The sequence below is a fragment of the Haliotis asinina genome, chromosome 10, assembly GCF_037392515.1.
Source record: "Haliotis asinina isolate JCU_RB_2024 chromosome 10, JCU_Hal_asi_v2, whole genome shotgun sequence".
NCBI classification, from domain to species: domain Eukaryota; kingdom Metazoa; phylum Mollusca; class Gastropoda; order Lepetellida; family Haliotidae; genus Haliotis; species Haliotis asinina.
Window position 1 is genome coordinate 18560001 of NC_090289.1, and position 15180 is coordinate 18575180.

At 38.6% G+C, this 15180-nt stretch overlaps 1 protein-coding gene across 3 annotated transcripts in view; it reads left to right on the plus strand.

Moving 5' to 3' along the window:
• Window positions 1–14752, plus strand: part of LOC137298287 (armadillo repeat-containing protein 8-like) — an 801735-nt gene extending 786983 nt beyond the window's left edge. For all 3 annotated transcript variants that reach the window (XR_010957735.1, XR_010957734.1, XR_010957736.1), the window contains exon 21: window positions 14737–14752. The gene's annotated coding sequence lies outside the window, so the exon portion shown is untranslated. The remainder of the gene's footprint in view (window positions 1–14736) is intronic.
• Window positions 14753–15180: the final 428 nt, after the last annotated feature.

Consider the following 15180-nt stretch of genomic DNA (forward strand, 5'->3'; position numbering starts at 1 on the left):
AGAAATCTTGTTTGACTCAGGAACGGATGCCATTATTTAAAAGAATGAGTCAGTTTGAGATGCTCCGAACAAGAACTGCCTAATCGGTTTACCAATACCTTTGTGACCTATTTTTCCTGTCCATTCCTATGGAAATACAGGGTTACTGCCAGCAGTAATATTTCGTCATGGATGTGTTACCGTCCCAGATTCTATTCTCATTTGACGGAGGCTTCCAATGAATAAATTCTCTCATCACTAGCTGCTGCAGCAATGCTACCCAGGATGGATTTCTGTGGTGTACAGTATACTACTTGTTGTCTAATGTGACTACTCGCTATGATCCAGATTTCACTCCAGCCGACGCCGCCGTACTAACCTTCTATGCGCGTGAGACTGTTTCTCCAGTTGATGGTCAGCTTTTACTGGGCGGCATATGTTAAGTGAGTTTTGCTACCTAGGTTATTTGTCCAGACATTAACAGCCAGAAAAAAGATTGTAAAAGAGGTTTGTGTTATCTGCTCTTCAAGTTGCTCGTGCTGGCAGTCGATAAACGAACGTTTCTCTTGGCTTGCCACAAAGGTTAGTGTCGCCACTAACAACCTAGGATCATCTCGCAGAGCGCAACACGTGACTCGCCGACAGTTCAGGCTGTGTTGTTCTGACATAAACAACATGGACGTCCCATAAAGACACCTCCCTTACCAACGTCACCACCAAGAGGGAAAGTTTGTGCACTGATGATGGATCGTGTGTGTTGTAACTTGTGCGTGGCTCAATATGCTGCAGGTGATGGACAATGTCGACACTGATGTAACACGTCCATGACACACGCATGGTTTCCGCTGCGAAAGCATCTGCAAGACAAATATAAGAAATAGCTGATGTAAGTTATTGACGCACATGTAACATTCAGTGACAGAGGGATTGTAAATTTGTATTGTCTCATGTTACACACGCTATATTTAGGATGGCACTTACTCTCTATAAACTATTCAGTACGGGATATGATCCATAATGATATGGGATTGTAAACCAATTACGAGTCAAAGTGCGTTCCGTATTGTCCATGGCAACAGGTCAGAAGCATTGTCACAATAGTCGCTGAGGTAGCCTAGTGGTCACAGCGTCCGCTCACCAGGTTGCAGACCCGGGTTCGATTCTCCACATTGGTACAATGTGTGAAGTCCATTTCTGATGTCCCTCACTGTGAAATTGCTGGAATATTGCCAGTGGTAACGTATTACTGAACTCACTCACTCACCACCGCCAGAACATGATTACACCAGTCATTATATATATTCATCGTACTGGGCAACGGTCTATCTTTCAAGATGATAGCACACGAGCCGCCTTGCCCGGACTGTGACCAATTCCCCCATAGTAGCCTTCCTCGAAGGATTGTTTGGACAAAGTTGGTTGCAGTGTGAAACTGTTATTAGAATTCGTAAGATATGTTCGCCTGCTCCTCGGTAGATGTGATCATAACATTTTCAATTGCTAATACAATATGGAATATGGATCAGAAGATATATGTCTCAGTGATTGCCGGTATGTCCTGCCTGAGGGGAACAGTACAGTCAGTGACAAGTCGCGGACCTTCATAAAGGTCCAGCGTTAGCGGAAACACAACAAAGGTACTCGTAAACAGCACGTGCTGTTCAGTGACCTCATCGATACTTGATTCATTTCTACGATCCCGCTGTACTCCAAAAATAAGTCCCGAGTGAGGTCAAAGTAACCTGAGGTGTCACAACACTTGACTGCTGGTTTTCCACTACGGCTGTGTTATCTTCATACTTGTCAACACACGTACGATACATGGCCCAGGTTATCATGTCTAACAGTTTCACACAACGCTAACCGCCACACACGGCCTGCAGTATATATTAACATGTATGCTCGCCTCTCTGAATGTCACTTGAGACAACGTACCACGAACATTTCGTTTGAAGATAGCGCACAATACTAACGAGTACTCACCAAGAATATATGAGAAAAGAAACGTATTTTTATTTCAATTATATGTCATATTTTACTGCATATTCACTCAAACATTGGTGAACTATATCGAATGTTAAGTGGTTGATATCAGTGTATCAAGTTACGACGTGCAAGCAGTACACGATCCCAATCACGTTTTGTAAGTACATAACATCAGCTAAGACACGCAGTTTCATTTGTTTTGTTTCTTGATTTATACATGAATTTGCATAATACTTAAGGGCCTTTCGAGAAATTTATTTATCTACCAAAGTTCAAAGTTCAAAGTAACAATGACCTTGGACTCCATCAACTGGAGCCCCTGGTGTAACTATACCTCGCGCTACGATCACTGGTTTAAGTCTGTGAAGGTGAGGCCACCGTCCCCGTGCATGCAGTGACGATATTTCAGGCCCTAATTTCAACGTACAGAGCAGTCTACATTTTCTGTTTAACTCTAGAATGCTACCCATGGGGACTTTCCTCCTGGTAATTAGACGAGGATCCCAAACCGCCAGTGACTTGGCACTGAGAGAGTGAGTGAGTGAGTGAGTTTAGTTTTACGCTGCATTCAACACTATTCCAGCTGTATGGCGGCTGTCTGTAAATACTAGAGTCTGGACCAGACAATCCTGTGATCGACAACAGGAGCATCGATCTGTACAATTGGGAACCGATGACATGTGTCAACCAAGTCAGCTAGTCTGACCACCCGATCCCGTTACTTGCCTCTTACGACAAGCATAGTCGCCTTTAATGGCAAGCATGGGTTACTGAAGGCCTGTTCTACCCCGGGACCTTCACGGGTGGACTTGACACTGATAACCATGACCCAAGACAGAACTCTTATGGCGGCCGGCTCTCTACACGATGCCTTACTATATCACTATATCACTATATCACTATATTACTATATTACTATATTTTAAGTAAGGAATATTTCTCCCTTTAGCTGTATACAGCTAAAGGGTAAATACTAGGGTGGAGCCCAAGATAGAATGTAACGCTAACGTCAAGTTTGACGTTGTGTTATTATGTGATATGATTCGGCCATGTGCATATCAAAGTGCTACAATACTTCCGTCTAAGTAGAACATGCCACAGTAACATGGACTCTGCATGCCCGAACGGAACATCTAGGCCGGTCTGAACGTTACTGAATGTTAATGTGTCCAACACAAACTGACGTGTCCGATGGAGAAACAACCCCGGACATTTCGTAAACATATCAGTTTCTGAATATGGCCTTTTACACAAGCGTGCACATACAAATTTTCTTTGAACGTGTGTGCTCTATTCTCAAATCACTATGCCATCATTGTACAGTATGCATGTACGTAATAATTTAAGCCTTGTTGAATATCATCATAGAATCATATAAACACTAGCTAGTAGTCAGTGGAACGTATGTCTGTTTGTTTGTTGGCTGGTTGGTTGCTTGCTTGCTTGGTTTATTGTTTTATGTGCAATCTACTAGTATTCCAGCTGCATGTAGTGGCCTGTAAATGATCGCGAGGAAAGGGGACTGTAGAATCCAGCGATCAGAATCGAAAGTGAAACTCGGAGAAACTCGCACATACCTTGATGTAAATTATGTAGTATTATTTGGTGGGTGACGGGTGAGTTCAGAAAGTTCGATGTTAACTCCCAAAACAGTTTGCTGAAACCTCGAGCCCCTCTCCTGGTCCGTGCTATAGTAAGTTACCTAAGGCCTCAGTGTCAGTATCCCAGAAGACCGATCAGTCACGTGACCGCTACGTGCGTGGTCACACAAACAGCTGACTCGGGCACGTCTCAGACTAGCGTTAACCTCTTTCTGCCTGTCGCTCTTCCGTGGGTGTCTGCTACTTTTGACGTCTCACGGGATTGTGTTAGGAGATCAACTGTGTGTTCGGTCACATTCAGGGTCAATCAACTGCTACGATGACATATACATTTAGCCCTGACTGACGGGTAACGCACGCTGGAGTATACATGATCACTGAATGTACTGCTGGGAAGGCAGCCCAGTGTGTGCGTGTGTGTGTGTGTGTGTGTGAGAGAGAGAGAGAGAGAGAGAGAGAGCGAGAGAAGAGAGAGAGAGAGAATGTGTGTGTGTGTGGTGGGGGTGGGGGGTGGTTGTGTTGTTAAAAAGATGTTCGTGTTGGTGAAACATTACACAGTCCTGAGATCAATATCACCTCACACCCATAATGTATGGACTGACCCTCAGTTGAGCACTGTGTTTGCTACGGCCACGCTACTGATATATTATTATCAACATTGACATATCACTTCACATCTGTTACGTGGCGATGTTTAATAAAAAAATATATCCAGTACAGGTGGATCAGTGAACATATTCTCAATACTTAATTGAATGAATATATTCTCTCTGTTATTTCCAAATGCAAACGTGCTTGTACACAAAGCAATGCATATGATTATCCGACCTGAGCGCAGCCGACCTGTCTGACGTTTATGTTCCAGGCGTTATTGTTGTCCTGACAACTCAACTAGAATCTGCGTTAATGAGGAATCTGCCGTAGCATAATGTAATGTTGGCTGTGTTTCAGTTAGCTAGGAGGACTATATATATAGCTTCCCAAAGTTTCATGTAAGGCTTGCGCTATTCCTCTTCGGTGCAATCCTTCTGAACAAAGCATAAATGATGTCGAGGGCGGCGAAAAGAGACCATGCTAGTTGTCTCTTCTTTATCACTATCAAAGATAACTGCATTTACATGGCACCAATTGTAGTGGCATACTAGCTATTTCCAGGTTTCCAAAATAGTGTCCCTGTTTTTTTTCCTCCACTGAAGCACGCCAAACGCTTTATGAAGCGTGTTGTTCCACATCGTACCTGTAAATGAGGAAACGCTCTTTCTAACTAGAACATGATTAAGCACCCCTGTGCTTTCGCACTGACATATTTTCAACACGTCCATAAAAACTCTTGTGGTGACGACAATGGAAAACCATGAGTTTGCCTGACCCATATGATCCTTGGACTCGTAAAAAAATGATTGGAATCTGTATTAAGTTTATGATGATAATTGCTCATTTCTCTTAAAAAAACTGCAAAACCTTGTCTAGACAAGTATGGCCCTGGGATGTTTAGTGTCGAATTGAAAGGTAATGTGAGCATTCAAAATGTCATTTTGCGTGTCTCACTAGATGATAGAGCCGAATTTTAGGCATCTGTTGTACATACAAAATGTTGTATTTGTAACTTTGTTAGGGTTTCGCTGTCTGCCTGTCTGTCTCTCTCCCCCCCTCTCTCTCTCTCTCTGTCTGTGTGTATGAGATAGACAGAGAGAGAGAGAGGGATAGATGAGAGAGAGTCTACATGTGGTTAGTATTTATATAAATTGATCTAGACGTGAGAATCTGACAGCCCCTGCTGACAGCGCATGTCCGAGGCTAGTTTCCCAGGACTGGTGACTGGTGTGATATAAACACTGACTAAGACGTATTGACTAATTGCCTTTTGAGGGGTCTTATGGGTTATGGCCTGATCAGCAACAACAAGTGTATGAAAAAGAATATAAGACACAAATGTGAAACGAAAGAGCGTCAGAAAGAGGCAGAGAGCTTTAACTGCTGAATCAGTAAGACATGTTCTTAGGTTTCTGAGAGAGCATTATAAGATTGTGTGTTTTGAGCTCACAGGACATGTGGTGTTTCAGTCTATCCAGCCACTGTCCAGCCACTATCCAGCCAATCTATCCATGCACTATCTAGCCAGGACTGTTAGTTACTTGTTTCATTGTGTGGATTGCATTTAGAAGTGTCCTTAGAAAATTTGGAACTTGTGATTAACGGACATTTAAAACCACTGGATCGAGTTGAAACTTTTACATCCTCTACCCCCTCACACACGATTCAAAGTCAACACCCAGTGACCCCCATGTGACTGTATGACAGATGCCACTCTTCTCCTCATACCCCAGTCAGCCTCCTGATCCTCTTAAGGGGCATTCCTCGTGTAAAGCAACTTCCATCTGGGCCAGGGTCTCTACAGGAGGATTCCTTTGTTGCACACGACGACCAATCATAGCCAGATATGCTCCAAAAGGTTAAGATCGGGGCTCATTCAATCGGGAGATATGTCAGAGGTGACTAGGTACGTTATTTGTGTACAGTAGGCTACGTCTGTCAGATTATATACTATAAAGGAGTTTCACTCGACTTTACATGGTTTTGTTACAGCAGTTTTCCTGACCAGCCTGAGATGTACCCTTGGAACACGTACGGCAGTATCTAGAGCTTTAAGGTGTATGAATACTAGTACTTGCAATTTTTCAGCAACGATAGCCTGTAATTGTCGAACTTATTTTAACACTGTCAGGTATTGCACACTTTCACTTATCAACTACATAAATTGACATAATAGCTGATCATAAGACATTTATGTATAGATATTTATTCTGCGAGTAGGCAAATACACCAAGTAAAGGGTCAAGTGGAACCACGACGCTGTTAACGGCCCCCTGGAAAAGGGGACACAAACTGAATCCTTCAGTGTCCCCTAGACCACTCGTATTACATTGCTGAAGGTAGTGAAGTCTAGGGCGTGTAGAATCAAGCATTATTTTGAATATGATGTGTCACACTCAAATATCCTTTATCTACAGTTTGTTTGTTTGTTTATGTACAGTTACAGAGATATCAGCCATTAATAGATGAGGCATGTTCAACGCACATGAAAAAGCACAAAATATCCTGCGCCTGTCGGCAGGCGCAAGTATTTCGTGCCAGGTGAGTCGACGGTCCGTCGTCATACCTGGCTGAGTGACCTAATTGCCATCTATAGTCTGATCTATTGTTATTTTTTAAGTTTTGCCCGATTTCATGAGTAAACATACGTTTCTGGATATCCTCTTGCACATTATACGGAATGACCAGTTAGGCCAAAGTGAGTTATTTTGACGTGTATCGTATCTGCATTTGTATAAATTTGAGGGCTACAGAGTAACAGCCAAAAACAGTTTTTTCCGACAGTACCTTTGTAATGATTATGAAGCAAACAGCGGTGATGCATTGGGTACCCCTTGTCACGACATGGCTGAGATATTGCCGATGTGACGTTAAATATTAACTCACTCACACATTGGATACCCGTTTCTATATCCCCTCTAACCCGGAATCAGTACAGAGGCAACGTGGCCTTCTACCAAAGTGATTGGCTAGAATACAAACTAACTTTTAAATGACTACAAAATAATTTTTGTTAATGTTTTGTAAACTTACGAACTTTCAAGAATATTTGATGAACAAGGAAAACCTAACTTTTTTTTTTTTTTTTTTTTTTTTATTGGTTCATGTGATTACACATAGTACAAAACACAGGTACATATGGATGGATGATATACAGAAATCATATCAACATTTTGGTAATAGACATATACAGGTTGATATAGGTGATTGGTAGGTATATAGGAAGATTAAAATTTATCCAAGTACTGGGAAAAGAGGGCCCCATTTATGACTGAAATGATCTATTTTATTAGTTTTTTGGCATATATGTTTCTCAACAAAGAATATTTCTTTTAGGGTTTTTGTAAATGAAGTCATATCAGGATGTATATTCTTAATACTACATATGTAAATGTGTCTTTTGGCTGCAAGGGTGATGTGGTTTAGTAATGTATTTCGGTTTAGAGTACCAAACCAAACCATATGTTTTGTAAAGTGAAATGGATGAGGGAATGAATTGTTGAGCCAAATTTGTAATTTTCTCCAAAATGTTTGGGTCACTTGGCATTCCCAATACACATGACAAACAGTCTCATTTATATCCTTGCAGAAACAGCATGTACTACTATCAACTTTCTTCATTTTAAGCAACTCTCTTTTAGTATAAATAGCACCTTGTAGAAATCTATATTGAAAATCTATGAGTTTTGTGTCTTGCAAATCTTTTCTGTATCCTGTGAATATTTTTTCCCAGTCAAAGTCTGTTTTTGGGAAAAACCGCTGCCACTTTTTACAAACATTTTGGTATATATCATTGGAAATAAGTTTATCATAAAAAGTTCTGCATCCTTTAGATGTTTTTATGAGACAAGTCTGGCAATGGTTAATATTTAAATCCCAGACTGGTATTGAATGACATTGATTTAGAGTATTTTTCCAAGAATCTGGAAATGTGTGTAGTAAATATCTATAATCTAAAAAAGTACCTTGGATATCATATACTTCTTTTAAAGATTCCAATGACAATAGTCCATTTTCGTCACAAATATCCCTAATATTAATAACCCCTTTATCTGCCCAATTCTTTATATAGTTTAATGAATTTTTGAAATTGTGATTAAACCATAATGGTTGTGATAGAATTTCATTGATGTTATTTGGGTCAATATAATGTTTTTGGTGAAATAGTTGCCATGCTTTCAGTGCATCCTGCCAAAAAGGGTTTTCAATCTTAATGTAGGCCTCAGAATTTGCTCCTAAATTAAATATGTCTTTGAAAGGTATGTTGCATGGATTTTCCTTATCACCTTTTCCGAAGTATCGTCGCAACGTGGATAATTTCAAAGCGTCTATAAATGTTTTAATATCGATCATTCTCAAACCTCCTTCTTTATAGTTATTTTTTATTATATTCCTCTTTATTTTGTCATTCTTGTCATTCCAAACAAATTTAAAAAGCATTTTTTTCAATAGAAGTAATAAAATCTGCTGGTGGGTTGGGCAGGGAATTGAAAATATGAACCAATTTGGAGATTGCTAGAGTTTTTATTACTGTTATTTTACCAATAAGTGTTAAATTTCTCTTTCTCCAAGATGCTAGGAGTCTATTAATTTCTTCAAGTCTTTTCCTAGTGTTGATTACCCATAGATCTTCAAGATCTGGTGTAAATTTGATACCTAGTACATCAAATTCACCAACTACCCATTCAACTTTTAGATCATGACATATCATATCAGTAGATTTAGCTTTTGATCCAATCCATATTGCTTTTGATTTATCCACATTAATTTTCAAACCTGACATCTTGTAAAAAGTATTAACTGTGTCTATTGCAGAGTACAAACTCTCTTCAGTTCCATTCAGAAATAGTTCAGTATCATCGGCATATTGATTCAGTTTATATTCATTATCATAAATAACTATACCTTTGATATTTTCATTATGTCTTATCATGCAACCAAGAATCTCAGCTACAAAGAGGAAAAGATATGGGGATAAAGGGTCTCCTTGTCTACAGCCCCTTTCATTTGAAAAAAACTCAGATAAGTTACCATGCTGGATGACACAAGATGTTGTTTCGTAAGTTAGTGTATTTATCCATCCTATCAGTTTGGGGCCAAATTTGAATTTATGGAGGACTAGATTGATAAAATCTTTTGAAACAGAATCAAAAGCTTTTTCAAAATCAATAAGGATTAGCAAACCAGGGATGTTCTGTTTCTTTGTTTCGAACATAATATCATATAATAATCTTGTATTTTCACTAATTGTCCTCCCTGGTATGAAACCAGTTTGGTTAGAATGAATGAGTTCGTCTAGGGTAGTTTTTAATCTGTGTGCTATACAGGAGCTGATAATTTTGTAAATAGCATTCAGTAAAGTGATCGGTCTCCAGTTTTTAAGTAATGTTCTATCTTTATTGGTTTTTGGAATACAGGTAATAACACCTCTTTTCCAATTCACAGACATTTCATTCTTGGCTAATACATCTCTAATGAATCTATAGATCCATGTTTTTAATTCTTTCCAAAAAAATTTAAAGAAATCAATAGGAAAACCATTAATCCCTGGACTTTTATTATTCTTCATTCTGTGCACAGTATTACTAATTTCATCTAAACTGATTTCTCTTTCAAGATAGTCCCTCTGTGTTTGGTTTAAGATTGGAGTATTAATATCCTTCAAACAATTTTCATCCTCATATTGTTTGTGAGAGGCATACAGATTTTCGTAAAATAATTTTAGTTCATTCAGTATTGACTTGCTGTCAGTAATTTCACTATTATCATTAGTTACTAACTTGTTGATTGATCTTTGGGTGAACGTTCTATTTTCCAGGTGACAGAAATATTTTGAAGGTTTTTCACCTTCTTCATACCAAAGAAGTCGGTTTCGAATTTGTATTCCTTTCATTTCCTCATTTTTAATTTCTTCCATTTCTTTCTTATATTTTGATAGTTCACTCAAAAGTTCTTCATCTATGTTTTGAAAGTTTTTTCTTATAGTATCTTCAACCTGTTTTATTTTAAGTTCTAACTGTTCTGTATTTTTTGCTTTTGTTTTCTTCAAGTAGGATGAGAAAGATATAGTCTTTCCTCGAATTTTCATTAGTAACGTTTCCAGAAATAAAGAGTTAGAAATAGTAAGTATAATATTTTCGGTGTTATTAAGATCATCCAATTTTTCTGTTGCATATTCCTGAACTGTGTCGTTCAAAATAGATCTGACTAAGTTTCCATATTCAGGATTTAACAGCAATGAAGTGTTAAACTTCCAATATCCATGTCCTCGTTCCTGGCCTAAAGTGTTGGAAAAGGTTAATGTAATTGTTGAGTGATCACTTTTATAGCCTGGCAAAATATCTGAGTCTAGAGTTATGTCAAATATATCCTCTGATACAATAAAGAAATCCAGTCTGGCTTGTTGTCTTGGATTTTTTTTCCACCAGGTGTATTTTCTGCATTTATCATTCATATTCCTCCAAACATCAACAAGATTATAAGATTCAATAAATTCTAAAACAGTATTTCTTGATTTAGGGTTGTTTACATGTTTATAATTCTCAAGATCAATTGTTGGATCAATCACCAAATTCCAGTCTCCAACTATTATCAGAGAATCATTCTCAAGATTTAGAATATTTTTAAATAGATTAGTGTAAAAATTACTGTCATCGATATTTGGACCATAGAGATTAGTTAGTGTTAGTCTTTTATCCTCTATTGTTACATCAGCTATTATATAATTTCCATTTTCATCTATTAAGGTCTTATGTATTTTAAGATCAACATCATTATTAAAGAGAATGGCCACTCCTCTGGAATTAGATTTAAAAGGTGCAATTATGGATTGTAAACCCCATTCATTTCTCATGATATTGCAAGTAGATGCATCAATATGAATATCTTGCAGACATATGATTGAGTGTAGTTTTTTCCGGTGTATGTTCATTAATTCTTTTCTTTTAAATTTGTCTGCAAGTCCTCTACAATTAGCTGAGATAACTTTGATTTTCTTAACATTATCCATTGTAGTCAATGGTTACGAGAACTATCAATATACCTAAAATTAAACTGTCTGACACAGTGGTATCCTTGCCAACTGAATGGAGGTAGAAGCGCTCATAACATGCTTGTGGGAGAGCTTGTACAGTAAATATTTGTGTTGTGATATCACGAGAACCTTTTTTTCCTGATAAATAGAAAACATGTATTAAAAGAAATAGACGGTAACTAAAACGAAATAGCGGGCGAACCGTGTTCTTGGTCTTCGAAGTCAAGCCGCATGAATGATAGTCCAAATGTGTGCAATGTGAACTAGAGCTAGATGTCCAACTGACGTAATATATATACATTGATGCCGGGACCTGCCTCTAATAGTATTGAAAGAGGAATACTTATCCAGAAACATCCTTATACTGAGTGGAGAAAAAGCGTAGAACGTCATAGATAACATCATACGAACTTCGTCTAACTGTGCTAACACATCCATCAGAGTAACGTAACAACATCCGGTAGCCCCGGGGTGAATGAAGCCGCTATAAATAGATTACCACGTGTATTTGTTTACAAACATTAGAAGCAGAGCAAGGATGGAAACGTTTTGGTGAGAATGGCTCCCAGAAAGCTTCTCGTTGCCAGATCGTCGAATTGTTCGGCACATTTGGGTTGTATAGTCATCGTGCCCAACTTCAACAGTAGTCTTAGATGTATATATAGTAAATTACGTCGTTTGAATACTTATCCTTTACCCGAGTGGTGCACATGTTTACATATCCGTGCAAACAGAACACAAAGATTAGAAAGTTTCGTACAGTCCAATTGTTCTCCAGTTATCTTGTGGGTTCTTCCTGACCTGCAAGGAGATGTCGATTCCTTTTTCAAGAATCCGTGTCTGTACTTTATGGGTTTTTCTCAGTTCAAAGGCTTTATTTGCAAGGCGACCACGGTGTTTTTTCAGAGAGACAGGGAGATCAGTTCGGATCGTGACCTTCTTTTCCTTCAGAATTCCCCAGTTCTTGCCTGCAGCACTGTAGACAATCTGTCTATCTATTGCCCTGACGAATTTCACTACGATTGGCTTCGGCATTGAAGCCCTGAAGTTTTGAGGATCCGTGCTTTTTCTGGGTAGTCTGTGCACATTGTCGAACATCATCTCCTTGGCATGCTGTATCCCTAGTAGACTGAAGATTTCTTTTGCGGCTGTTTCAGGATCTTTTTCGTCGGGTATGCCATAGATTAGCAAATTGTTTTTCCTGGAGTAAAGTTCAAGAGTGAGAAACTTTTTGTCATATTCTGTTTTCATCGCCGACATATCATCTTTAGGTGATTTATTTCCAAAATGTTCGCCTCAATTTGTTCAGCATTGTAGTGAACAGTGGCAAGTATGTCGGACGTTTTCGTGTGTAAATCCTTTATCTCAGTATTCATTGATTCCATTCTACTTACTATTTCCTTAGTTTGTACTTGTAGAGCTTCAGCAATAAAGCTTTTTAAGTCGTCCCGGTCTACCTTGTCCGAGTCGAGAACAATGGCGGCTGGCGTGGTTGACAAGCTAGATGTGCTTGTTGTTTTCTCGGTGATCATACTGGATCTTGTCTGAGCCCCATCATCTAGAATTGTGTGCGACGGCTTACCGGGCGCATCTATATCTTGTTTTGCTCTGTTGTTTCTTTTCATGTTGGACATTTTTAACTTAAAGCCGGCTTTTCGAAGAGCAAATGGTTAACGTGTTGTCATGTGGTGACTGTAGGTGGCGCTCCTGGAAAACCTAACTTAGGAGAATAACCAATTTAGATAGTACAACAATCTTGTAAAAATTATACAACCATAAGACGTATTTTCCTTGCATGCTGAAAGGGCAAATCAGTCTCTTTTGACAATGTCATTAAAGATATTTAACAGTTCTGTAAAACTGAAAACACCAATACATATAAAATGCCACGTGTTTTGAAAAGAAATGGCTTCCACTGATAATTATAAGGATGTGCCTGATATTTCTGGTAGTAATTACCAATGATGTGCTGGTGGATATGTGAAGCGTCCTTAAAAGCTACACCTTTCACCATTGCCATAACGCATGAAAAGTAAGCATGCGTCAAGAAGCTCACATGAATGCTCTATCCGGTTTTGGTCTCTGACTAGGCAGGAGTTATTCTTCTATCATTTGTTCATATACAACTGTGGTTTGATACACACTGTCCATAACAAGAAACGCAAATTTGTATTTTCACAAATTTAATCTGATTAACTCTAAATTGTGACAACATATGTCGTTGCACCTAAATTTCATATTATGCAAGATCCAATGTCTTTCTATGGTGGCTAATTTGGGCCATCGCTTTCTCGCCTTAAATTTTTCAGGCGAGAAAGCCAGAAAGCGATATCGCGAGACGAGAAAGCGATAACACGAGACGAGAAAGCGATAACACGAGACGAGAAAGCGATAGCACAAGACGAGAAAGCGATAACACGAGACGAGAAAGCGATATCATTGTGCGAGAAAGCGAGAAAGCGAGAAAGCGAGAAAGCGATATTACCCACAATTCAGTCCTGTCTGAACATGAATGAACTGGAGTTTAATCGCCATTCGTAGTTTCTCAATAGTATAAAATGGTTTTCAGTAATGTTTTTGGCACTGTTTGGCCTGACATTTAGAGAAATTTAAGATAGATGTAGACTTTCCTTCGGCATACTATTTGAATGTGAAATACCGGAAATATTCATTTTGTGAAGTGACTGAAGGAATTACATATTTTATGCCGTCACTTAACTAGAATTGTCTTACACAACTTAGTGACATCAACCAGTTATTATTAGTGGGGAGGGGTGTAATGACAAATAAGGCATTGTGATACCATTAGCGCATCCTAAAACGGTGTATTCAACCACATCCAAACATTCATCCTAAGATAAAATCACTGCAACAACCCCATTAAGTGTGTGAGATTCGATTTACGTCGCTCTTAGCAATAATAAAAAAAAGCTGGAACCATTATGTTTTTCATGGTTATCAAAAATTGCAGCTGTACTTTCTTTGATTTCTTTAAGATGATAAAATTTATTAACTGACGATCTTCACCTTTATGAACTCTACCTAAATCGCTCCTACCCAAGAAACGAAGAGGCGCGCTTGACAGTAAAGCACCTTAAATTGGTACCTAAATGTAGAAACAGAACCATTCCACAGTCAGTGGTCTAACCTAGGCAAAAGGATGCAGTCCAACGTTCGTCCAGTCAAACCTGAAAATATACAGTATACACTACGCAGATAAACGCTGGGCTAACTAACCACCGTGAACTTCGAGAGGTATTTAGCAGTTGGTGTGCTGAACAGTGGGGACAGTTCTATGGATATGCAGCTTCTTTATTATAATATAAGCAACGTTTTGGTGTAGACACTGTTATCAAGCACATGATGTACAATACTGTAGGAAACGCTTAAGTGAGTGAGGTTCGATCGATTTATGTTGCTCTTAGCAAAAATCCAACCAAATGGAACCATTAACAATGATGCATGATGAAGCCAAGTACATATGCAAATAACAACTCTTTGCTCTGTATCACGTTTATCTGATATCATACATATCACTTGGAGTACGTTATGAGTGTATTATTGAGACAGTTTAAATGGTGTTTATATGTCTAAAGTTGATGTGTAAAACATTCCGTTTGCCATATCTGACAGCGTTGTAACTCATAAATACACTGTGTTACCTATCTCGGTATACATGTATTACATGTATATATCTCAAAGGGTACAGCTGTACCCTTCACTTCACCTGAAGAAGAGACTAGAATCTGTCTCGAAACGTTGTGACCTTGTAGAATAAAGAAGTTGAACCATAAAGCACTTTTAGTTTAATCCAGGGATTGTTTATCCAGGCATGAGTGATGAGATAACAATGGTGGCATTTAACAAGGGAAATTACAATAGAGAAATGTAAACCAGGAATTAATCCAGACCTTGTTAAACTTTTCACAGGCTTTCAAAACGCTCATTTATTTTAACAAAAACACTCTTGGTGTCCGGAGTTATTGT